The sequence below is a fragment of the Crocuta crocuta genome, unplaced genomic scaffold, assembly GCF_008692635.1.
Source record: "Crocuta crocuta isolate KB4526 unplaced genomic scaffold, BGI_CrCroc_1.0 scaffold221, whole genome shotgun sequence".
In the NCBI taxonomy this organism is placed as follows: domain Eukaryota; kingdom Metazoa; phylum Chordata; class Mammalia; order Carnivora; family Hyaenidae; genus Crocuta; species Crocuta crocuta.
This window is the reverse complement of record NW_027528610.1, coordinates 5049935-5075360: the sequence shown is the minus strand read 5'-3', so window position 1 is coordinate 5075360 and position 25426 is coordinate 5049935. Positions and strand designations below refer to the sequence as shown.

Here is a 25426-nt window from a genome sequence, read left to right as displayed (position 1 = left end):
AACCAACTGAGGCACCCAGGTGCCTCAAGGATAGTTTAAAAAAAAAAAAAAAAAGAGACAGCAGAATATGTGGAGGGGGGCGGGTCAAGGTCGAGAACAAAAGTAAATTATAAATAATGAATATGAGCTTTCTGATTTATCTCTTAGGGGGTCCTATGGACTGTCTGGTCAGACACTGGTCTTTACACCATTGACTCCAAGACCATGACTCACCACTGAAATGTGGTATTATGGTATTTAAGTTAAAAAAAAAAAACCTCTCAAAGAACAAGTCCCATTAGAAATTCTATTTCCATTCAATATCAATTCCATTTTTGACTCTGTATTCCTTTTGCTTTCCTAAATATGGAGCCAAGTTGATTCCCTATCACAGAATTTCACTTCAGCTATTTCTCTTAATGAGAACAGCAAGAGATTAGAAGACAAAATGAAGGTTGAATGAAATGCAATGGTTCTGCACCACAGATAGACAGATGGAAACGAACAGTCTACGGATTTCCATCCATCTCTAGGAGAAAGAAGCCTCCATAATAGTCACATACACACAGAAAGTTAGAATCTCACACTTGCAACTGTTATAAATTTCAAATGACTGTCTTTTTCATCTTGCAGTCATAAAATAAGCACTGTAATTCTCAGGTTGTAGATCTGGCCGGTTTTGAAATCTTCTCCATTTATAATTCTCTATTTTTATCACATTACTGAAACCCAAAACTGTACCCTCACGCTGATGTGGTCTGACGTTTTTGTTGGCATGAGTTGAGTGGTGACAGATTCCTTCATTTCTGAGTATCTTCCCAGCCCCTGACTAGCTGATTCTGCGCCAACTCACAGCATATGTGCTTAGCCCACACTTTTCAGAGAGAGCACTATTTTAGGGTAACACTCTTGCCTATTGCAGCTCTTCATCTCTCACCGGTGTATTTCCTCTCCCTTTGTCTCGTAAGTGAAAATGTAGAAGGCAATCAATCGCACAGCTGGTGTGAAGGACAGAGGGATACAGATGTGCCCTCCTGTGGTAGTGTCTGTGGCAGGTGGAGCTGTAAGGTGCCAGGCCTCGTATCTTCCACCACTGGGATTCCCTTCCAGAAACACAGCTGTGACCATGCAACAGGGCTAACCAAAAGCTACACATGAATCACGATTATGCACTTTATGAACTGTAAAATCCCCCTGATGGAACTCAAAGTCTCCAAACCTACCAGCAGTCTACCTTTCTGGCATTATTTCCCTTCTCTTCACATCACACACCATTTGCTCCCATCAGACTGATGCATCTGCTCTTCTTCTAGCATGTTGTAACTTGTGGCTCTGCACAGCTGGATAGCTGAAATACATGCCAAGATACTGCCCATTCTTTACACTGAGTTCAGATGTGACGAACCACATGAACACCTCTTACGTGGTATGTCTTTTCCACTTTTAGTTTCTATGGCACAAGAATGTGGCCCTTGGAAGTCTATGCCCCATGATCAGGCCTGTCTTGTAGCCCTTATAAGACTGTAAAAGGCAAAATCTATATTATATTCATCCTGGTATTCCTTTGAGCACCTGCTTCAATGTTTACATGCAGATGCTCCAAAATAATGAAGCCGTGCACGCAGTGAGGAGTATCTAAGGATGTGCCAGTCTCCTCAAAATACAGCCACAATACGCATCTATGTTTAAAAAACGCCACATTACAGGACATTATGCACCAAATGATCTGAGTTTTCGTTGCTGTGGCTGTTGTTTGTTGACTTTTCAAAGAAAGGAAACAATAAAGGAAGATTAGACTGAAGTGGTATAAAAACACCAACAGCTACAAGGGGCTACTTCCTAGTAGTGAGATTCAATGAAATATAAAATACCTTACTTTTATGTTGCACGCATTTCACAAATTAAGTCTTTATAGTTCTTTCACATATTAGGCCTATCTCTACTAGCAACTGCCAGGCTGACTTAATGAGTTGTACGTCACAAGGCCCAGCTGATGTTTCCTCCACTGTTTTGTTCAAACTTCCAAAACAATGTGTTCTTTTGCTCCAGGCATCCTTTGCTCTTTAATTTCCAATCTAATTTAGGCAAACAGTAGGGGTCAGATGTAAAATAAATCTGACAAATGCTGGACACTGCAATCTCCAAAATTTAAGAATCCTTACAGGGAAGGCACTTTCTTTGCTTTTATTTGAAAAGAGATAATACATAATTCTGCAGCCTTTAGTTCATTACACAGAATCGAAACTCCCGTTTCCATTATTCCAGAAAGAAGGTAAAACAAAACAATTGGCCTTTAAAATAAAACTGCTGAACAAGTAGGTGTTTGAGATGTCCTTTCATATGTAGAAAATCAAAATGTTTTCCTTAACATCTATACAAGTATTTTCATATTCTGTGCTTTCAGAAGGCTATACTTTTATTTGTGAAACTTATTACCAATAAAATAAGGTCAAGTTATAAGTGCTTAGTGAAATGTCATGTAAAATGGAAGCATTTCATAGGAATAGGCTACCATTAATAATTTCTATGTTTTTGGTTATGAATCAAATTTCAAAAAGGGCAGAATTCTGTTAGTGTTTTAAATGTTTGCTTATAGGATGTTAGAGCAGTGGGATGAAGAACATTAGTGTGGAAGGAAGGTTACAGAGGATTTATCCAATCTCTTCATCTTATAGGAGAAGAAAACAAGTTCAGGAAATGTGAGGTCACTGTGCAAATTGTGTTGTGTGTGTGTCAGGTCTGAATCATCAAACTGAAATCATACCTCTAGGATGCCCATTAAAATTTTTCTTGTTAATGTTTATTTATATTTGAAAGACAGAGAGAGACAGAGTGTGAGTGGGGGAGGGGCAGAGAGTGAGAGGGAGACACAGAACCTGGAGCAGGCTCCAGGCTCTGGGCTGTCAGCACAGAGCCCGACCTGGGGCTTGAACCCATGAACTGCGAGATCATGACCTGAGCCGAAGTCACACTTTTAACTGAATGAGCCACCCAGGTGCTCCCAGGATGCCCATTTAAGAAGAGCAACAGCAGCAGCAAAGAAGGAACTCCTAATTGGAAGGAAAAGTAGAAGGTGGTCAGCTCTGAACAGCAGATCCCACCAGCCTTCTGGAAGGACTATGTATGTAAGAAACGGAGCCATGCAGCCCTGTTTGTAGGACGTGGGTTTGACTGTGTAGTGAAAATCAGACTCCGAGAACAGGGAGCAGAGGTTCGTGGGTGTGAGAAGGAGCGGGGTAATGAAGGCTGGCTACAGGGGAGATTTCCTAGGCATTTCTCAACCTGCCCTCCTCAGCCCCGCAGAAAACAAACACCAAAGGGCTCCTCTCTTTCTAAGCTGAAAGAGTGCCTGGAGGAAATGAATAAGCAGGCCCAGTTCTGGGACCCCAAAGGAAACAATATCCTTATTCCATCACTCAGGAACTTTCTGATATTAAATCCAACCCTCAAAAGCTCAGTCCAACAAGACCTTTTAGTCTGCAAACAGCTCATCTGGACTGAATACCTGGATGGCTTTCACAGTCAATGGGGAAAAGTGATGGAAAAAAGGAACATCATGAAACCACAGGGGAAGACACTCCCATCATTTACGCTATATGATCAACCCTATCTTCTGAAAACCCCAAGGCACTATTCAAAGAGAAGTGAGGCAGTCATTAGGCAGAAGGTAAGGTAAAAAGCAGAAAGCTGGGGCACATGGCTGGCGCAGTCGGTTAAGGGTCCAACTCCCGATTTCGGCTCAGGTCATGATCCCATGGTTGTGCGATGAAGCCCCATGTCAGACTCTGTGCTGTGTGGTGTGTGCTTGGGATTCTCTCTCTCTGCCCCCCTCCCCTACTTGTGCACACTTTTAGGGAAGAGAATGTCTGCCTGTCTCTCTCTGTGACACATACACACACACACACACACACACACACACACACACACTGACCTAGTCCTCAAGAGTTTTCAAATCTTTTTCCATCCATTAACAAAAATCGAATTTATATGAAAAGGCATTCAATAATGAGAAATCCAAAAAGAATACTTGAAAATTAAAAATAAAAGAATGGAAATAATTCATTGGTAAGATGGAAGACAAAGTAAGGAAACTCACAGAAAATAGAGCTAAACAATAAACAGGTACAATCTGAGGTATAAGGGATTTAGTTCAATCAAGAGCTTAGATCATACCAGACAAGCTTATACAAAGAAAAAAAATGAAAGGGAATAAATTATTTTTAAAATTATAAAATCAGAAACTCTTGGTTTTGGGTCAAAGGTAGTATGAATGTGTGAAAACTCACATCCTTGTGAAATTTCAGCACTTCAAGAATGAAATAAACCTTGTAGACAGTAGAGTATATAATCAGGAGAGATGATCTACAAATGAATGAGATTAAGATTGGCTTTAGACATTTCACATGTGAATGTGGTTGTATTAAGAACAGCATTTTAGAGTCCTTGGGAAAAATGATATGAATTGAGTCAAACTATTAATCAAGTCTGAAAAAGCAAAGCGTAAACATATTCAGGCTTCATAAAATTTATGTCCTATACAGTCTCCTTGGTGACATAACTTGAAGATGTAATTCAGGAAAACAAGTATTACAGATAGAGAAGAGAATGTCTGGGTTTGAAAANGGAGGGGAGGGGAGGGGAGGGGAGGAAACATCTGAGAAGCCACCCTGGAAGCAAATAGTCCAAATTAGGACTGAAAATTCATGAACCTTTAAGGAAAATAACAACAACAACCAGAAGGAAAATGGAATGGACCGCATAAAAGTCATAACATGACTAAGGTGCTAAGTAACTGTGTATGTTTAAGCGAGAATCGCTTCTTCATACAAGACAAAAAGAGCATGAGACACTGCAGAAGAGAGCTCCCTGCGAGCTACGAAGTGTATGTCTGGATGACTTAAGTCTCAAGTAGGAAGGGAACTACGGTCAAATGCTCACTGAAGACGACGGGAAAGCACCCCTGGAGGGACCTGAAGCCCAAGCTCACTTCTGAGGGATGCTGTGCTCACTGCGTGGGAGCCCGAGAGATAGGGGTCAGTCACTTCTGAGGCATGGCAGGGTCCACGTGGCCACAGCAGTGCAGACAGCCAGCTAAGGGCGGGCACGCTGCGTGGGGTGCTCACACTACTTTCAGGGGCCCACAACATGTAGAAAAAACACCTACTTTGGGTGAAATGAAATGTTTTGGTTTGGTTTTCCTTTCTCACATCTGCAAACACATTCACGGATTAACAGTGGCTGAATAAATATTTATGGGGCTGCCCGTAGAGGGTGTCTCCCCAACTGGGGACTAGTATCAGCTAAACTCAGGGCTGCTGTGCTCGGGGTCTCACAGCTCTGTCATCTCCAGATACACCATAAGTGTTCAGTTCATGGCTTCGTTTCTCAACTCTGCTTTTGGACGTTAATCCACTGCCTTCCTCACTGGCTACATTCATGGGAAGGCAAAAGAGACAAGATGCTCCTCAGTATTTGTTTTCAGGCATATGAAACTGTCTCAGGCTTGTGAGTATTTATACATTCCTGGATTGTTACAAAGCACCAGGATGCTTTCTTAATATTATCAAAATTTCCCTTCATCACAGCTCCAAACCACATACTGGCCACTTTATAAGAAACAAAAATCAACCAGTTGACATCCTGAGTCGCAAGCCAATACAGAGCCTTCTGCGGGACCGCAGCCACCTTTTATTAATTTAAAGTGGGGGTGCCTGCCACATTTTCTCTGGACTATAATGAGGGTCGTCTCTCGGGGAAAATGCTCATTTCCAATGCACCATGAGTGTTCTCACACTGAACTGTGCAAAGGGATTTCTAAAATGTACTGGAAAGTCACTGCACATTTCTACCTTACAGCTCAAACAGGTCTTGCTAACTGAAGAGGAGAGAAGAGAGAAAAGTACAGGGTGGAACACCATCCTCTTCATGACTGAAGACAGGAGTTTGGGCTCTGGATGCACATCCAAATCAACTTTAAAACCTGAGCTTTAAAGAAACAGAGAGGCATTTCCCACAACCTTCTTACCCCTGGCTGTCAGAGTCAGAGCCCACACACTAGCCTTTTTATAAATAAGTCTCTTGTGACCTTAATGTGAAACAGGCTAGAGAAAACAATGACTTGAAGCAACAAAAGCTACAGACACAGGACACACATGACATATTGTCCAACAAACAGGTCTATCTGCTGGCCAAGGGCCATCGTACATGTAACAGTAGTACTGACCTATGCCGTCTTCCTTCAGCTGAAGGCTGGCCCTAATGTTTAATGTCTTGCCTTCAACGTGCCACGTGTTTCATAAATGTCATATAAATGACTAAATCCATTTCTAAAATCTATCTTCGAAACAGACTCATAATCATACAATAGGCATATGGGGCCTATTTACAAATTGCAAGATTGCATCTCTCTAAGAATGCAGTCAAGTTGAAATGAGGCACACAGATTAGTGTTGTTAAAACCGAACTGTATTATAATGGTCTAAAAATATTTCATTCAGTGAAAAACTCATGAAACTGAATCCCTTTCGAACTCATTTTCCAAATCGATTGGCCATTCTCTTCAATCAATACAGCTGAATAAGTGCCACAGATCAGTAAAGTTGATTTCCAAATATAAGACATTGTGAAAATATGGTTCAACCTACTTTTTCTCTAACTTTAGTCTGTATCTCCTCCAAAGAACTTAATTATCTCCTGGAGTTTAGAACACTGTTCTCTATGATAAAATCAGCTTTAATACTGCTGACTCCAGTGTGGGCTGCTTATTTAATTGGGTGAGTTTGCCTCTCTCTCCTTATTGGCAAAGTTTCAGATTATCTGAATTTTCAAACATCTGATTAGCTCTTCGTTCCAAGTCTCATCCATGCACATGAATTATAATACAATTACAGCAAGCATGCCATATTACTTGAAAAGATGAAGGGAGTCTTTCTTGCTTATTTTTCTATTTCCTCCTCCCTCCTTCCCACTGCAAAGTATTAGTAAAATATTATCTTGTACAACCTCCTCAAACATTTTTAAGTTGGTGACAGATTTAATGTTAATGTCTCATGTTCACATCATCTTATCTGAGGATTCCTAGAGTCTGAAATGCACCAGCCAATGTCAATTCTCTTAATCTTATATATCTAAGATTCATGGTTGCAGAGATCACAAGGTTGAGCAAACACTGTTCATAATATTCAAGTTATAAATCTTCCTTTGCAATTTCTGTGGCATTTTATTTTTCTTCATTTAGTTTCCAATTTGTATTTAATTCTTTAGAAAGATGACAGTAATATGCACCCACCCAAAAGGCATTGCCAAAACACAAAAATCAGTTTTCATTAGCATCTTGAGGCAGAAAAGTCTTGTTTTCTTACTTGCAAGTTAAAGCTATAAACATTTGTGTATTTTTATACAGTGAAGTAGAAGGAGGATATGTAATTATTCATTTGATGGCGGACGTGAGTGACTCTTTGTGATTGTACAAAGTGCTCAAGTCTCTGTGTTATTCGAAACACAATGACTGTGTGAAAAGGGCACACTGCATTAGATATGTTAAAATACAGAACAGTCTCAATGGACCATGAAAAGGATTACAAATTACACTTATATATTTTTAAAGTAAAATCAGTAACTATTTGTTATACTGCACTATGTATGCATCTCTAACATATAAATACATTTTTCCTCATATTCCCATAAGAAAATAAACCAAGACTAACAACAAGGAAAACTAACTGCAATGCTTGCCGTTATATTTCTTGCACATAAGACATTATTGACTCACTAGCGGTTAACGGGAAAGCCAATCTTAGGCTGCTCTAAGACACAGGCATAGTTGTGACCACATAAGGTGAAAATACGAGCCTGTGTGTTCAAGCCTGTGCATTTATAAAGGATGGGAGACTCTGAAAGTGTCAAGGGCGTGAATAATTTTCTGATTCTTCTCTCTTTCTGAACTTCATTATCATGTGTGACTTTCAATGAAAAAAATTACATATATTTTTTTCCTCAAAAGCATCAGGTTAGGGGGTTGGGGGATGAATAGGGAAGCACAGAGTATTCCTAAGGCAGTAAAAACTGCTCTGTTTGACATCATAATGGGCTCTACGTGTCACTGTATGTTTGTCCAAAAGCACTGGATGTATAACACCAAGAGGGGACCCTGTGGTCACCTGTGAATGTTGGGTGAGTCTGATGAGTCAATATTTCGTAAAAAACATACCATTCTGGTAAGCGATGCTGGTAATGGGGAGACTGTGTATGGTGAGAGGGCAGGGGGTATATGAGAAACCCCTATACCTCCCTCCCAATGTTGCTATGAGACTAAAACTTCCCTAAAAATATAAAATCTTTAAGGAAAGCCACCGGGAATGGTGGCTCTGAGTTGACACATCATAGAGTCACATGCACCACGTCAATACCATCCGTGCTCCCGGAACTCCTGAAAGTGGCTCATAAAACTGTGCCACAATTCTGATGCGGTCATTACACATGGCTGACCTCGGTGTCAGAACAGATGCCGTGCGATGCCCACCAAAACCACGGTATCTCTGGTTCTTTTCCCAGTGCAAGGGGAGAATCCCCAAATATTTCTTCAGAAACTCTGTGCTATAAATGCCCTTTCCCCCCCTGCATTTTGAATGTCTGGGATCCAATATTTTTTTTTAAATTTTTTTTTTAATGTTTTATTTATTTCTAGGAGAGAGAGAGAGAGAGAGACAGCGTGAGCAGGGGAGGGGCAGAGAGAGAGGGAGTCACAGACTGAAACAGGCTCCAGGCTCTGAGCTGGCAGTCAGCACAGAGCCCGACGCGGGGCACGAACCCACGAACCGCGAGATCATGACCTAAGCAAAAGTCGGACGCTTAACCGACTAAGCCACCCAGGCGCCCCTAGGATCCAATATTATATGTTCCCATCTTTAGAGAAATGGTGTGCCAGCTAGAGATTCTCATGGTCATTTAAGTCTGATACATATTCGTTACAGTATTATCTGGTGTTTTAATCACTTAATAGGATAGATAGTATCTTTATCCATTACTTTTTTTTTAATGTAACATAATAACTACTTGATCCATCTAAGAACAAAACCAGAGAAAATTAGAGAAATCAAAATCAGGGCAAAGTTAAGGTATAAATGCAGGCCCAATACATAAAGCAAATATGTTAGGAAGAGATGCATCCCAGGTAGATGTTAGGAAAGTAAAATACAATGCTTTGGAAAATAGTATTTTAAGACCCATAAAGAAAATATTAAACACCATTTATTGAGCGCTTGCTGTATTTTGCTGCTGGACAGAATACTTTATTTGTAAACTGTCCTAAAAACATTCCTGTTAGAAACATGTGCCTACATTCATTTCCTAACAAGAAGAGTGAAGTCAAAGGCTCAGTAGCTTGCTGAAGAGCTGTGGCTATTCAGAGACCAGGCAGGACTCACCCAGAGGCCCCTCCTCACCTACCTGCTCTTATGTCTCTACCACAATGTTTTATTCCCTCTCGAAATATTAATCCCAATTACCTCCCTCCCAAACCTTTTCCAAAAGGAAACTGTTTTTGTTTTTTTTTTTTTTTTTAATATTTTTATTTATTTCTAGGAGAGAGAGAGAGAGACAGCGTGAGCAGGGGAGGGTCAGAGAGAGGGGGAGTCACAGACTGAAACAGGCTCCAGGCTCTGAGCTGGCAGTCAGCACAGAGCCCGACGTGGGGCTCAAACCCACGAACCACGAGATCATGACCTGAGCGAAAGTCGGACGCTTAACCGACTAAGCCATCCATGCGCCCCAGGAAACTGTTTTTAACAAATCACAAGTTACGTGTCAGGAAACATTCATAGCAGTAAAACCCGCCAAGTGCCCACACAAGAGATTAGGAGATGAGGGTTTCATATTTCTATCAAAAGACAACTATTAACTTACAATGTATAATTCTGAAGCACATGTGTTGTTATGGAAAACGATGCTGATAAAGTGTTAAATAAGGGGACGCAGCTCAGCTGGTTAAGGGTCTGACTCTTCATTTCGGCTCAGGTCACGATCTCACCGTTCGTGAGTTCAAGCCCTGAGTTGGGCTCTGTTCTGACAGCTTAGAGCCTGGAGCCTGTTTCAGATCCTGTGTCTCCCTCTCTCTCTGCCCCTCCTTTGCCTACTCGCTCACTCTCTCAAAAACAAATAAATACATAAACTTTTTTAAAAAAGTGTTAAAAAGCAGACCAAAACACTTTATGAAGACTACAATTTCTAACATATAAAATACAGTTCTAAGACATTTAAAAAACATTTAAAATGTGTTTTAAGCAGGTTAGAATTCTAATGTTTTTAAATAGTCTATAGCTGTTGACACTAAATGACACTAATGTTTTTAAATATTCTATAGCTGTTGACACTAAAAATATTAGTGTGAGTTGGGTGTAATTTGAACTTAATGAAAATCTTTAAAGAATCTAATTTAGATGTGATTAACAAAACAGACCCGTATAAAACCCTGCAGTTTTATAATGGAAGAATGAACATAAGGGCATTAATACACCTCTGGCCACTTAACAATGCCTTCTGCCATAAACAGCCCTGTGTTTCCAGATTGCTGCTGTGACCTCTCTGAATATTAGTTTCCTTACCTGAAAAAGGGTGTGTTTGGAGATCATCTCTTCTCTTGCCTTCAGTGGTAATATTCCACAAATGTATAAATCCTAGGAAAAAATGTTTAAGAAGCAATGTCATTGGCCTGGCACTATGCATAATAGTAAGAGAACAGTTTGGAAAGGTTAGTTGAGAAAATCCAAAACATTGAACTTGGAAACAGCTGTGGATACATGACATGTCCCTGTACAGATTTCTAAGAGGTACCAGCAAGCTTGGCAAGTCTGATATACACATTAGGGTAAACAGGTGATGATCGGGACTACAATACATCAAATACTGATGTATTCATGTCACAGCCTCCTTCTGAGAGCACTGTGTATGATGCCACTGGGCTCCTGAGCGCACACAGAAGAGGTGGGGCTCGCCGTGGTTCATGCCGGTGGACCAGTCTACGTGGTAAGAGCCATGTGCTGGTGCCACTGGCTGAAAGATTCAGAATGATCACAGCACTGGAGAGACGACCGCACCTTGCTTGCCCGTCTCTCCCACACACTACAATACTCCACGCCTAATACCTCACCCTCAACTGAAGGTCACAGCTCTCACCTTGTCTACATAAGCCCATCTCTGAATCTATTTAGTCAGAAGACTCCTGCTGTTTAATTGACACACAAAGCAGGTTTTTACCTTTTTCCATGCTTATTATCAGACTGAGAAGATGCATCCCTTTAAGGTGTTTGCTGTAATTATCCATGGCATATATCCATGAATATAAGATTATTTTTCTGTTGATTCATATTTGGACATTTCCAGCTTGGGGCTGGAAATAAAAGTTCAAGCGGAAAATTCTACTTCCCGGTATATACATTCCCTGACTTAACAACACAAGCAAAATGACACCCCCAAAAGGGAGGCGTGAAATGCAGGATGAGGGTGCAGTCATCCAGAACCAAGCTTTTCAAGCCCTCTGTGCCATCCTGAGCCCCCGATTTTGGCCAGTAGTTGCACATTCAGCTGCTTTACAAGAGGGCTAGTGAAGAGCCTAGGCTGCTGTGTCCCAGGTGAAATACTAAGTTCAAGTATGCAAATCAATACCACACTGCTCCAACCACTCAGAGCACGCGACACACTGATCTCTATGCAGCTTCATTCCCTTCTGAATACAGTTTTATATTCTTCCCATCCGCCACTATCACAACCTATAAGATGCTTCAAAGACATCTGATCGACTCTATGTCTGTGCAGACTGTGTAGGAAGCTAAAATCACAGCTTCTACGAGTTATCGCTTTAGTGGCCATGCATCCCACTGAATTAACTATGCTCTTTGCTGTCTTGGACGAGGGCTAAGTCCTGTTTCTTACCTGGCTAGTTAGGGTACAAAGTGCAGTCTACATGGCCTCCACACCTCGCAGCTAATACGAGGAGATTCTACAGAGTCCAGAAAGGTCAAAAACAACCCCAACATCATGATCATACTTCTGGACATACATGAAAGAATGAGCTTGACATATTTTTCCACAGAAGCCAAGAAGAAAAGTAATTTCAGAATTTGGGGTTTGTACACTGGCCCAGTTGTAAATTTCTTTTTATGTGATTGAATTTCATCTTGTCTGAACACTAAAATAACGGGAAATAAGCAAGAGACCAAGAGATGAATTTATAACAGGATAACTTATATAAGTTTCACATAAACAGTTTGAAGAGCACAGTATGATTTTCAAATGCCTCCAATTATATTTGAAAACCAAATAGGTATAGCTTCATAGTATACAACTGCAAAAAATAAGTCTGTGACAGCAGATACCCTTAATTCCAATTTTTTCCCCTCAATTTGCCTTCTTAGGAACACTAATTACACTGTATGTAGAATATTCCAAAGAAGACCATCACTTCCAAAAATGTAAAGTGATCAATATGGGTCACCCTCTTTAATTCAGTTCAATTATCTATTATATTATTTTCATTTTATTCATATTCAGGGTGCCATTAGGAAAATTCCCGTTTTCACTCTTTCAGTAAATATTCCCCTGGGTACATGGTATATGCCTGCCTCTGAGCTCAGAAAATATATGAGTATATACATAATAGGTGGGGACAGAGATGTATAAACTTACTTTGTTTTGTTTTGAATGAAAGACACCTGTATAGATTTAACCTCTTTTCAGGTTTTAAATGACAACATGCTTATGGTATTTATGTTTTAAGACTTTCAAATCCCTTCTTTATCCCTAAAAGTCTTGAATTGAGTATCTTTATGCAATAGTCTGAAGTCCACATTCATTGTGGACATGGTGACTTTTTATCTTTGATAGAACACTGACTTCTCTTTCCATGTTTAGAGTCTGTTTTTGAGGGTGGTTTTCAGCTGACTGGTCTACAGAGAATTTACTAAGTTATCGATCATGTCACTGCTCGAGTGGTCTCTTCAACTTTTCCAAGTATCAGAAAAATCCCACTACTGGTGTTGGGTTAATACTGATGCTCTTATTGTAGTCATCAGGAACATCAAATAGTTAAATTTGAAAAAAAAGTCAAATGAAGTTCACATAATTTATTTCCTGATGTACTTATGCCTGAAAACTGTAAGGGAAGATATTCTTTTCCAAATGCCAGTTACTCATTTCTTTGCAGAGAGCTTTATTTTTTAGCCTGAGAATGACAGTTCTGTAGGACTCTGAAGGTCCTCATTCCTAAAACTGTTCAAACACAGCTGGGTGCCATGTAACAGGGATATAATGGGAAACCTCAAACAGTACCACAAATTTAATTTAGAAAATATCCCAACTTTTTCCCTGAGGTCCTGGGAGTCAAAGGATCAGTGTTTTTGCTTGATTTATATATTTTTTATGTTTTTTTAAAATTTATTTCTGAGAGAGAGAGAGACAGAGACAGAGAGAGAGAGCATGAGCAGGGGAGGGTCAGAGAGACAGGGAGACACAGAATCTGAAACAGGCTCCAGGCTCTCAGCTGTCAGCACAGAGCCCGACGTGGGGCTCAAACCCATGAACCGCGAGATCATGACCTGAGCCGAAGTCGGACACTTAACCAACTGAGCCACCCAGGCTCCCCACTTGATTTATATTTTGAATCCTCCTTGGGGAATAAAAGTGTTTTCTGTCTGAGGATCCAATAAATACAGAAGTGAGACCTTAGTGAATGACTCAGTATGCTGATGAAATTTTACTGAGACAGAACGACAATCTGGATAATTAGCATATATCTATACAAGCATATTTATTTATGGGCCTAATAATTTTCCACCTTTCTAAAGAAAGTTCCAAGCCCAACGTGGAGCTTGAATTCATGACCCTGAGATTAAGAGTCACATGTTCTACCAACTGAGACAGCCAGTCGCCCCTATTTTTGGTCATTAAAAAATTTTTTTAATGTTTATTTTTGAGGAATAGAGATGGAGTACAAGCAGGGGAGGGACAGAGAGAGAGGGAGACACAGAATGCGAAGGAGGTTCCAGGCTCTCAGCTGTCAGCACAGAGCTCAATGCGTGGCTCGAACCTACAGACTGTAAGACCATGACCTGGGCTGTAGTGGGACACTTAACGACTGAGCCACCCGGCACCCCAGTTATTTTTTAATGATGATACTGCTTAGGTGGAAAATGTTGGATTTTTAAATTTTGCAAATGCAAAGGAGTCAGAGGCAACAAGATGATGTTTTAAGTGCATCCTTTTTGTTATTTCTTGTAATTTATTACTTAAATATTTCAACATTACAAGGAATAACTTTGTTATTTCTTATGCAATAAATTATAGCTGGCCAGGGCACAGGAAGAGGAGAACAGATCAGCAGTCAGCACTTTGGCTGCAGAAGATGTTAAGAAAATTCATGGTTCCCACATTCCAGAATTTTCTTCCAAAAACAACTAAAAGGGATGTTTAAAACTAACTGATTTCAATAATTAAATATAAAAGTTGGATGAATGAGATATATTTAGTACACTTATTACATGTATTTGATATTGAATGATTCTATAATGTAGGTTTCATGTTTCTTCTTTACAAAATCCACAAAAGGTTCTAAACAATTTTGCAAACAGAGTTTATTCACTCAACCAACAACAGTTGTTCAGCACCTGTTAGGTGTGACACAGTGGGGACACAGAAATTTAAAAAAAAAATATTTTTTTAATGTTTATTTATTTTAGAGAGAGAGTGTGTGTATTTGTGTGAATCAGGGAGGGGCAGAGAGAGAGGGGGACACAGAATCTAAAGCAGCTCCAGGCTCTGAGCTGTCAGCACAGAGCCCGATGTTGGGGCCCAAACTCATGTGAAATCATGACCTGAGCCAAAGTCAGATGCTTAACAGACTGAGCCACACTGGTGTCCCCAGAAATTTTTAAAAAGAATGAGTATGCCACACCTACACAGATCACTTCGATCTCAATTGATCTGCTATCTGCCCACCTATCTTTAATAGGTTTCTCTTTAATCTTCCTTTCTTCTATATTTCTGATATGTTTTTTAAATTTCTTAAATCTATTTTTGAGAGAGACAGGTTGCAAGTGGGGGAGGGGCAGAGAGAAGGAGACAGAGAACTCAAAGCAGGCTCCAGGCTCTCCCTGACGTGGGGCTAGAACTCAGGAACCATAAGATCATGACCTGAGCTGAAATCAGACGCTTAGCCGACTGAGTCACCCAGGTGCTCATGCTCCTGTGAAGGATGAAAAATACAGCTGTGTTGCGGTTCCACTTTCTCATCATACTGTGCACACCACTAGTCTTCTTCTGTCTTTGATGGCACATGGATCCTCAGAAAGGCGTTTGTTCCTTGGAAAAATTCCTCCAGTCCAACCTGGGCCAAATTCTTTGTCCATCCTAATGCCACTCTTACAAATTGAGGGGAACTATTGGGCATTTAACAGGCTCACATTTACTAATCTCTCTCCTTCTGGAGATTCAAAGGAGAAACGACTGAGGAGCTACACGGAAAGGCACCAGGCTAAGCATGTAGACACTTGGAGATGTCAGGGTACATCACATGCTGGTCCTAAGTCCTCTCCTTTGTTGGAATGCAGCTTGTATACGGGAGAAGGCTGGCCAGGGTCTGGTTGGTGTGTTTTCAAATTTCCATCTTGCTTATTCCATGCATCTTCTCCAATACAGTTTATCTGTTGCAAAATCTGGCTTGCTTGAATTGCAGCGTCTTCTGTAGTCTGATCATTACTTATTGCATGTTTATGTTGTGCTTAAACAGGTTGCTGTGCCCCCTGCATTTCCTGACAATCATCAGCTGAATGCAGGGGCCTGACGCAAATCAGCTTTCATTTGTTTGGAAGACCACAGTTGGAATTGAACTATTTTTCATCAGGAGGTACATATCTTCTGGCTTTTGTCCTTTTCTATGTTTTAGGAATGGAGTGTTCAATGCCTATAGCCATTAATTCACTGAGGGCTACAAAACGGTGGGATGTTCTAATTTATTGTTTTACTTATTTCTTCATTTAATTGTCCTAACTGTATAATTCTGTTAACACTGTTGCTTACATAGAAAAAGCAAGACTGGGGCGCCTGGGTGGCTCAGTCGGTTAAGTGTTCGACTTCAGCTCAGGTCATGATCTTGCAGTTTGTGAGTTCAAGCCCTGCATCAGGCTCTGTGCTGATGGCTCGCAGGCCTGGAGCCTGCTTTGGATTTTGTGTCTCCCCCTCTCTCTGCCCCTTTCCCACTTTCTCTCTCTCACTCTCTCTCTCTCTCTCTGTGTGAGAGATAAACAAACATTAAAAAACTCATATACATGTTAGAATTTCAAGGTAATAAACTGGCTACATCTCATCTTCACAATGTGACCAACTGACTTGATTTTTGAATGTCTTTATAAATTCATGGATATAAATATATTTGATGGGTCTCAATCCATTACAAATCTTATCTTAGGTGGAGCTCAAACTGACTCAGCCTTGGCTGGTACAGATTCCATCAAGTTGACCACTGAGTCCTTTTGATGTAACCCTACTAGATTTTGGTATCTTTTTTTGCTCTGATTTGTCCTAATGTTCTAGTCTCATCTTCTGCACCCCTCACCCCTGAACAAGAATCAGTCATTTCTCCAAGAAACCTAAACTTCTGAAAATAGGTAATGCTATAGATCAAAACCAAAATCTGGGTCCAAGTAATGCCACTGTCACTTTGGTCATTGTTTCTAAGAATTTTCAACATAGCTGAAAAGTATATACGCAACTTGAGAGTTTATACTAATATTTTCAAAGCAAAGTTAGGAGTACAAGCGTCTTAATCTCTTGTAGATCATGTCTTTGCTCCACACTGAGAATATTCATTCTCAAGAACACAGGATGATAGAATTAAAGTATCTCACCATTATTCAGGCACACTATCCCACAGCACAAAAACAATAGTATCCATATGATGGCACTGACCGATTACTGCTAAAAACACTTCAACTTTTGGCATATGCTACTGCCATTATCTCTCATTTTCAATCATTATACTACATCCATAGCATCGGAATATATGGCAACTGCACTCATTCTCTTTGCTTTAACCTATATTTTATAAGGTACTTATAATTAATGGCCAAAACTATTCTTATGGTGATGTCTCTAGTAACTTCTGTTGTCTGAAGACTGTTCCCTGGTAATGTCCTCAAGAAAAGGTATGGGAAAGATGTTCTTGAGTGTTTATAACAAATAGTTTCTGCAATTATAAATTAAATTGGTATTTCTTTTGTAAACTCAATATGGCTTAATTATAGGAGTGCTACTTATATGTCTATGCCTAATTTCTAAAAGGCTACCATATTTAACATGCTTATGTTTTCTATTAGTTTATTATTATTATTATTATTAACTATTTTGGCTTTCTCATCTTCATACAGGGCTAATTTTGATTTCCAAAATTTTAAATAATTGCATTGGCCAGTTCTTCCACACTGATGTTAATAATAAAAATGACACCAGGCACCCTTCTCTCTCCCTTTTTAAGTTTCTATATTAATTCCAGTTAGTTGACAGACACTGTAAGATTAGTTTCAGGTGTACAACACAATGATGCCACACTTCCCTACAATGCCCAGTGCTCATCATGACAAGTGCACTCCTTAATCCCCGTCATTATTTAACCCACCACCCACCCTCCTCCACTCAGAGAAACCGTCAGTTTGTCCTCCAGAGTTAAGAGTCCTGGTTTACTGCATGTTTTGTTTCTCAATTTGCACAAATGGGTGAAATCATATGGTATTTGTCTTTCTTGACTTACTGCACTTAGCATCTTACCCTCTAGCTCTATCCATGTTGTTACAAATAGTGAGATTATATTTTTTTACAGCTGATTAATATTCCATTATATATATACCACATCTTTGTTATTGATTCATCGGTCCATAGACGCTTGGGCCATTTCCATAATTTGGCTATTGTAGATAGCACTGCTATAAACATCGGGATGCATCTACTCCTCTGAATTCTATTTTTTGTATTCTTTGGGTAAACACCTAGCAGTGCAATTACTGGATTGTAAGGTAGTTCTATTTTTAACTTTTTAAGGAACTGCCAAACTGTTTTCCAAAGTTGTTGCATCTGTTTGCATCACCACCAACAGCTCAGGAATGCTCCTTTTTCTCTGCATCCTTGTCAACATCTGTTGTTTCCTGTGTTGTTATTTTAGCCATTCTGGCAGGTGTGAGGTAATATCTTGATGTGGTTTTGATTTGTATATCCCTGATGATGAATGATGTTGAGCATCTTTTCATGTATCTGTTAGCTATCTGGATGTCTTCTTTGGACAAATGTCTGTTCATGTCTTCTGCCCATTTTTAACTGGATTATTCATTCTCTGGGTGTTGAGTTGTGTAAGTTCTTTATATATTTTGGATACTAACCCTTTACTGGATATATCATTTGCAAATATGTTCTCCCACTCTGTACGTTGCTTTTTAGTTTTGTTGATTTTTACTTCACTGTGCAGAAGTCTTTTATTTTGATGTAGTCCCAGTGGTTTATTTTTGCTTTTGTTTCCCATGCCTCAGGAGACATCTAGAAAAATGTTGCTACAGCTAATGTCAGAAAAATTACTGCCTGTGCTCTCTTCAAGGATTTTTATGGTTTCAGGTCTCACATTTAAGTCTTTAATCCATTTCAAGTTTATTCTTGTGGAGCACCCTTCTTTCTTATTGACTCTAAAGGAATGTCTCTTTAAGCATCAAGACTTATTTGGATGAATTTATTTTTATTACTCTCATTTCTTTTTTGCTTAGAAATTTAATCTGAAATAATTGTTGGATTGTATGAAATTATTTTTGGCACTTCTTGAAACAGTAAGTTATTTTTTTTCATTTAACATAATAATGTCATGAATTACATTAATAGATTCCCTAATATTGACTCATTCCAGTATTCCTAAAATAGATGTTATTTCATCATGGGGTATTACTTCTTAATATATGACTAGTTTAAACATTCACTTAAAGAAAGAGTTTGCATTAATATTTATTCAACTGAGATGACACTACATATGCATATAACTCTCCTATTTTCTGATCTGTCAGTTTTTAATATCATAGTTAATCTATCTTTATAATATTTAATACAAGTATTCCTTCTTTTTTTATGGTCTTGGTCAGTTTTAATACCATGGGAATTAATTGTTCCTTTAAAGTTTAATAGCACAGAAATTTCACCTTCTTTATATTATGGGGTAAGATTACCTCTGTAATAACCTTCATCTCTCATTTCGTAGGTGGGTGGAAAGAGTACCAGCAGCTGTGACATCCTTTTGAAACTGAGGCCGTGACTAGCGGTCTGCTTGTTAAAATTCCACCAAGAAGAAAAATCATCCTCACAAACATTCTGCTTTCCCTCTACATGCCAATTTTACATTCTTACTTATCCATCATATTTTATTCTTTCTCCCTCAATCCCTCTCTCTCCCTTTCTCTCCTCTCTCTTCCTCACCTAGACTGGTAGATGCAGTATTTTCTCTAGAGATTCTTCAGTGTACACCGTGTCTTAAGAAACTAGACCCTACAAGTAACTATCAAGTTTGTTTCAGGACCACAGGCCAGTTCTAAGACAGCAAATGTAAATCTTGTCTTCATCTGCAACCTTCTACTAATCCTTGGCTTACCTTAAATTGCACCGAGAAACTCACAGGAACCAAGGAGAGACAATCATTAAAGGCAATATGGCCATCTCGTCATGGAACATGACAATGAGAAGACACTCCCAAATATAATGATGGGAATGAAGAAATGAGTCTGGGCAAAGAGTCTGGATTCCCTAAAATATTTTGTTCAGCTCATGGAGGAGTCCTGAACAAGCTAGACTGGTATCAACTAGTGCTATTGGTTAGACAATCCTTCCCACATCTTTGGAACTAGATCCAGAACTTACTCTGTAGTGAGGTGCCCCCACCATGGGCCAGATGAAGCCATACTGAGCCAACTCGAATGCTGTGACTGTAGGGAAACTTCACAACCAGCAAGCTCTCAGAATTAGGCCAAATTACTTGTCACATAAAGGGGCTTTAGTTCCAGAACAGGTAGACAGCAGATAAGCCTTAAGAGTCATCTGAATGTATCTCCGTAATGTCCGATAAACACTCCCTTACTTTCTATTCTGGATTTATGTATTCCATTCTCCATGCCAGGGACCTTCTCTCTTAAGAGGACTGGGGTCAAGTGGAACAACGATAGTATTGGCAGATTTTAGTTGTCCACGCTGCCAGTTTGTTCTGAGAAACCATATAGTATTTATTTATAAATCCTACCCATTTTCCTATTTTCTAACTACTCTTTGTTTTCAGCTGTATTAATTTTCCTTCCTCCTATTATCAGAGTCGTCTACTTAAATTATTAAGGTTTGATTTGTACTTTATTGGGTTTGAAATGAAAACATTAGATACTTTGAATTTTCTTCTAAGGACATGTTTAACTGGACCATCTGCCTGGATGGGCTGCAGGGACTCATGCTGAAGAATTTTCAGGAATTTGGGAAACCTGCTGTTAAAGGCTGTCATTATTAAAACTTAAATTATATGAACTTACAAAGTCATATTGAAATCACAGTAATACATATGCAAACCTACAATTCTCTTACTCCCTTATTTTTTCCACTACGTATTACCGCTGCTTTTGAGGTTACTTACGACTGCGATAGTAACATCACGTAGTGGTACCTACTGCAGATGCCTCCCCAGTTGTGTGTGTACTGACCACAGAGGCAGCTTGGGACCGGCCATGGTGGGAGTATTTACACCACTGAAGTCAACAAGTAGTGCAAACCAGGACTTAAACTGATGTTTTCTTGATTTTCTTCAGACTTAAGAAAACGTTACAGAAAATGGTAATAGTGCAGACTGACCATAAAAGAGTGCTGAGAAATCATCTTCGAGAATTTGAAGACTAATAACTACCCACTTCAGCAGAGACATTACACAGTTACTGATGTACGAGGTTCTGATGTACATTTTCACTGTTTTATTGGTCTTACTGATTAATGTAAACAGATATGCACACAATACTCATGCTGCACATAAGTATTTGGGGAAGCAATTGTTAAATGTTTGTCAACTAACCACTGACTGTCTCTAAAGTGTTTTGATTTATAGCCTGCCCACTAGCATTATTTTCTAAATAATCTAGAATTATATTTTAAATGTCCTCTTTAACTCTTGTTATTTAAAGAGTGCTGTTTTAGGAGTGCCTGGATGGCTCATCAGATGACCATGTGACTCCTGATTTCAGCTCAGGTCATGATCCCAGTGTTATGCGATCAAGCCGCGTGTCAGGCTCCCCACTGGGTGTGGAGCCTGCTTGGGATTCTCTCTCTCTCCCTCTGCCCCTCCCCTGCTTAAGCATGCTCTAAGATAAAATTAAAAATTAAGACAACAGTGTTTTTTTATATTAGTTTTTTTGAGAGAGAGAGAGAGCACAAGTGGGGGTGAGAAGCAGAGGGAGAGAAAGAAAATCTTAAGCAGGCTCCACACACAGTGCACAGCCAGACATGGGGCTTACTTAATCCCACAACTCTGAGATCATCACCTGAGTAGAAATCAAGAGTCAGACACTCAACCAACTGAGCCACTCAGGTGCCTCTATAGTGTTTTTAATAGAATACACCACTTCAGGGACACCTGGGATGCTCAGTCAGTTAAACGTCTGACTTTGGCTCAGGGCATGATCTCACGGTTCGTGAGTTCAAGCCCCACGTTGGGCTCTGTGCTGACAGCTCAGAGCCCGGAGCCTGCTTTAGATTCTGTGTCTCCCTCTCTCTCTGCCCCTCCCCTGCTCATGCTCTGTCCCTCTCTCAAAAATAAATGTTAAAATTTTTTTAAAAAATACTGTACTTCAGANGAAGGTGGAGTCCGCCTAACTTTGGCTGTGGATACACACGTTAAGTAAGCAGCTGACTATGTTTAGCCCTAATAATTATTTTACTTGGCTCTTCCATAAGGTTTTCCTATCTCTAAGGTCTGAGTAGTGGAGTGAGGAAACACCCTCTCTCCTTATACATATTTCTAACGGTTTTAGTCATGAAGTTCATGAAATACTCATGAAGTATTTACACTTGGGGACACTTTTTCTAGTATTCACTACTTTGACTTTTATTTTTACTTTTCTTCATCCTTTTTAATATTAACACCCCCGCCCCCAACAATATATATTGCAACCTTTTTTAATAAAAATGTTTGGATCCAATTGCTTTAAATGTATCTCTGGTAGACAATTTACCACTTGAGTTTACTCTGAGAATGCATGTTTTCTATTCATAGAGAAATTATTTACATTTATTGTCAAGATTGCATTGTCATTTTACAGGTAACGTCATACGAAGTCTGGTACCTCTCTCCACTCTCTCCACTATTCTTTCCGACTTGCATTTCTTTAGTAATGTGGGAAACACGGGGTGAGTTTTCCAGCAGTGTGAATTCAGACAGTTCTCTGACTTTCTCACAGGGGCCACAGCACACTGTCCGATCGCCTGTGAGGTGGTCTGATCGTGCCTGCTCAGTGCAGTGGATGGCAGGCTGGGCTCTGTATCTCCCTGTGTATCGGACCTTCGCTCAGCCCCGCAAGCAGATATGGAGTCTGGATAAATCGGATCTCACCCTTCTCCTTGTGGAATGAGTGACACTTCTTACCCCACGCCGGGGATGTCACCCCACGTAAGATGAGCCTGCCATGGTGACAGAGTGAAGGTCAAGGGAACACTGGCCAAGTCCATCTTTCTGCTTAGTAGAGCTCAGCCCTTCTTGCCCTGGCAGAACCTCCTCTTTTGCTGCTGTGTCCAGAAAACACAATTGTTGGTGATTTTGCAGCTGCTACAAAGTATCTCATCACTGATGCCATGCAAAAGGAAAATGTCTTATAAAGATTAAAGCACATATGATACATTTCCATGGTTTTACCTCCAGAATAACCTGACTGACTTGGTGCCTCGTCTCCACAACTCAATAACTCATAGGGATCCTATTAAATAACTGGGCCACAGTCAAGGGTGCAGACTGAGTTTCAATGTACATGGTAATATATTTTCAATTTGCTGTTCACTACCTTTGTAAACATCTATTACAGCCACGACAGTTTCCTTAAAAATCTAAGGAACTTCATCTAAAATTAGCTGAATTCAATCTAAGCTTTTAAAAACTAGAAATAAATCACTGAAAAACTCAGAAGAAAAAGTTCATATATGAACAAATACTCCACCACCTCCAATCCCCTTTTTAATTCCAAATATGTGTACATATATGTATATATATACATATTTCCTACCTTGTGAGATATTGATGTATATGTGAATATATGTAAACATACATATGTATCTACTGTTATATCACATATTTAATCATTACCCTTCTTAGATTTATTCCCTCATCCGAGACCTTAGTAAGTGAAAAGCAGAAAATTCCTTTGTAAGCTCCTGGGAACAGTAACCCCAAGACCTATCCTCAAGTTACAGTAGAGAAACCAAACATACAACAAACACACACAAACGAAGAAACCCTGCAAATGCACCAAGCTGGGTATGAGTGGTCAGGGCAGGAGGGATGGCGACACGAGAAGAAACTGGCTCCTACATTTGGGTGACTCAACACAACACAGACACGTCTGGTGCTCCCTTCACGCTCTCGTGGGCCACCTCCCATCACCAGCTGTCTTCTCCCAGCACGCTGGCCTCCTCGGGTCCCCGAAGCGGAGGAGACAAGGGCTGCAGCGTTCTGGGGAATGCCGTCCCAGACCAGGTCTGGAAGCGGATCTGATCCCTTCTTCCCACTGTTTCTCGGGACTGAGTTCTGTGCTCAGACTCGCCACACAGGGAGGATGGAGGTTGTGTGCCGGCATCAGAACCGGTGTGGTGGTGCATCAGCATCACCCAGTAGGTAGAGGGGTGGGGAGCTGACCCGCGCTGAGCCAATCACATTCTGTCTCCTGATAATGTAAGACTTGTGTGGAGGCACCGACAGCAAAGACCCGAGAGATGCATTAATGGCTCTAGTGGCTCTTAGGATGCTCTCCGTCACTAGGCGCTCCCGTGCAGATACCCCTCTGTCACACGGTGCTCCCATGGAGATCCCTCTCTGTCACACGATGCTCCCGTGAAGATCCCTGCCCATCACGCATGCTCCCGTACAGATCCCCCTCCGTCACACGGTGCTCCTGTGTAGATCATCCTCTGTTCTCTAGCTGCTACTAAGCAAATGACAGCATTGAATGACGCTTCTGAAAAGCCCCAATCATGTTTCAGAAGCAACGCATGCCATCTTCTGCCCGCCATTTTTCATCCATTTCAGAACCACTCCTGGCTTTGCACAGAATCCTGGGGGAGCTCAACAACACCTACTTGGCCATGAGACATATGGTGTCCATTCTAAAGTGGGTGCCACCGCTAAACTGGGCAAATCAGAGGACTCTAGGTGCTGGCAAGGATATGGAGAAATGGGCACCCTCCTACACTGTTGGTGGGAATGTAAACTGGTGCAGCCCCTCTGGAAACAGTGTGGAGGTTCCTCAAAAAAACTAACAGTAGAACTCCCCTATGACCCAGCAATAACAGTGCTGGGAATTTACCCAAGGGATACAGGAGTGTTGATGCACAGGGGCACATGTACCCCAATGGTCACTCTCCACAATAGCCAAAACATGGAAAGAGCCTAAGTGTCCATCAACGGACGAATGGATCAAGAAGATGTGGTTTATCTATACAATGGAATACTACATGGCAATGAGAAAGAATGAAATCTGGCCATGTGTAGCAACATGGATGGACCTTGAGGGTGTTATGCTGAGCGAAATAAGTCAGGCAGAGAAGGACAGATATCATATGTTTGCACATATAGGAGGATTAGGAGGAACTGAATGAAGGATTGTGGGGGAGAAGAAGGGGGAAAATAATGGGGGAGAGGGAAGCAAACCATGAGAGACTCTTGAAGGCTGAGAACAAACTGAGGGCTGATGGGGGTGGGGAGGGAGGGGCACGGAGGAGGGCACTTGTGGGGATGAGCACTGGGTGTCATATAGAAACCAACTTGACAATAAACTATTTAAAAAAATAATTAAAGTGGGTGCCACCGGACACCCATGCATTATGATACTTTTTTATTTTCTGTAGTCTCTATTTTGATATCCAGGGACTCTGTTGATCCTGGTGGAACTGCCCCTCCCAAGATGAGCCAATTCCTGGGCACAGAGAATGACTCACATCAGGGGTACCCTTCATATCCAAGCTGGCCAGTCCCCAGCCCGTTCCTCCCACCCTGGTGACTGTTTCCCCTGTTAGGTGCTTACACTGCAGGCCACCATTCCCCTGCTGGAAACACCCCGGGGTCTGCTCTACTCCCACAGCCCAGCGCCTACTGAAGACAGACAGACAGACACACACACACACACACACACACACACACACACACACACAC

At 40.6% G+C, this 25426-nt stretch overlaps 1 long non-coding RNA gene across 2 annotated transcripts in view; it reads right to left on the bottom strand.

Moving 5' to 3' along the window:
• LOC144223929 (uncharacterized) overlaps nucleotides 1–25426 on the bottom strand; it is a 392187-nt gene that overhangs the window by 154036 nt on the left and 212725 nt on the right. The window contains exon 4 of one of the 2 annotated variants that reach the window (XR_013332877.1): nucleotides 10581–10652. This is a non-coding gene — a long non-coding RNA (uncharacterized LOC144223929). Of the gene's footprint in view, nucleotides 1–10580; nucleotides 10654–25426 lie in introns of those variants that run through there. The other variant, XR_013332878.1, reaches the window with a different exon arrangement.